Source organism: Monodelphis domestica, chromosome 1, assembly GCF_027887165.1.
Source record: "Monodelphis domestica isolate mMonDom1 chromosome 1, mMonDom1.pri, whole genome shotgun sequence".
In the NCBI taxonomy this organism is placed as follows: Eukaryota; Metazoa; Chordata; class Mammalia; order Didelphimorphia; family Didelphidae; genus Monodelphis; species Monodelphis domestica.
The window spans coordinates 286,172,665-286,174,756 of record NC_077227.1 but is presented as its reverse complement, the minus strand read 5'-3'; positions in this window follow the sequence as shown (position 1 = coordinate 286,174,756).

The following is a 2,092-nucleotide window of genomic DNA, read 5'->3' as shown; positions in this document are numbered from 1 at the left end:
ACCTTGAGTATCCCACACTTTGTCCGCGACCTCTCCTATCTTACCCCACACTTTCACTTGGTGAACTAAGTAGTTCCCATGAATTCATTTGTCATCCTGATGCACATGATTCTCTGATCTGCTGGTCTGGAGTCAAGAAGACCCGAATTCAAATTTGGCCTCAGACACTTACTAGCTGTGTGATTCCAGGCAAATGACTTAATCTCTGTTTGCCTTAATTCCCTAGAGCTGTGTTGGTGAAGATGTGGCATAAACGGCCCCCAGTGTGCTAGAGGGGACTGCTCTGTTACCCCTCTCCCTGTGCCTAAGGACATTTTTTTGCATGCTCTGTGAACACCTTCCTCCCTCTGCTCTCTGGAGTAATTGGGGGCAGGGGGAAGAGGGCAACCCACAGGGTTTGAAGGTGCAGTTTAGGTACAGTATCTCTAAAAGGTTTGCCAACACTGCACTAAGGAAAGAAATGGCAAACTTCTCCAGTATCTTTGCCAAGAAAACCTCATATAGAGGACACCAGTCTAACAGAACTGAATAAAAATCCAGTCTCACATCTCCAACTGCCTAATGGACATCTCTAAGTGGATGGCCTGTGGAAATTTAAATGCAACATGTCCAAAAAAGAAATAGTTTTTGCCAAAATTTACCACTGTCAAGAGTAACACACATATCTCCAACCCAGTTCAGATATATCTCCAACCCAGTTCAGCAGCAAGAATTAGAAAGAGAAATTCCATTTAAAGTCACCCGAGTCAATATAAAATACTTAGGAATCTATCTGCCAAGACAAACACAGGAACTATATGAACACAACTACAAAACACTCTCCACACAATTAAAACTACATCTAAACAATTGGAAAAACATTGATTGCTCATGGGTGGGACGAGCTAACATAATAAAAATGACCATCCTACCCAAACTTATCTATCTATTTAGTGCCATACCCATTGAACTACCAAAAAACTATTTTACTAAATTAGAGAAAACCATAACAAAGTTCATTTGGAAGAATAAAGGATCAAGGATATCCAGGGAAATAATGGAAAAAAATACAAAGGAAGGTGGCCTTGCAGTCCCAGATCTCAAACTATATTAAAAAGCAGCAGTCATCAAAACAATTTGGTACTGGCTAAGAGACAGAAAGGAGGATCAGTGGAATAGACTTGGGGTAAAGGACCTCAGTAAGACAGTCTTTGACAAATCCAAAGACCCCAGCTTTTGGGACAAAAATCCAGTATTTGATAAAAACTGCTGGGAAAATTGGAAGACAGTGTGGGAGAGATTAGGTTTGGATCAACACCTCACACCCTACACCAAGATAAACTCAGAATGGGTGAATGACTTGAACATAGGGAAGGAAACTATGAGTAAATTAGGTGAACACAGAATAGTATACATGTCAGAACTTTGGGAAGGGAAAGATTTTAAAGCCAAGCAAGACTTAGAAAGAGTCACAAAATGCAAAATAAATAATTTTGACTACATCAAATTAAAAAGTTTTTGTACAAACAAAACCAATGTAACTAAAATTAGAAGGAAAGCAACAAATTGGGAAACAATCTTCATAACAAAAACCTCTGACAAAGGTCTAATTACTCAAATCTATAAAGAGCTAAAACAGTTGTACAAAAAATCAAGCCATTCTCCAATTGAAAAATGGGCAAGGGACATGAATAGGCAATTTTCAGTTAAAGAAATCAAGACTATTAATAAGCACATGAAAAAGTGTTCTAGATCTCTTATAATCAGAGAGATGCAAATCAAAACAACTTTGAGGTATCACCTCACACCTAGCAGATTGTTCAACTTGACAGCAAAGGAAAGTAATGAATACTGGAGGAGATGTGGCAAAGTAGGGACATTAATGCATTGCTGGTGGAGTTGTGAATTGATCCAACCATTCTGGAGGGAAATTTGGAACTATGCCCAAAGGGCGCTAAAAGACTGTCTGCCCTTTGATCCAGCCATAGCACTGCTGGGTCTGTACCCCAAAGAGATAATGGACAAAAAGACTTGTACAAGAATATTCATAGCTCCGCTCTTTGTGGTAGCCAAAAATTGGAAAATGAAGGGATGCCCTTCAATTGGAGAATGG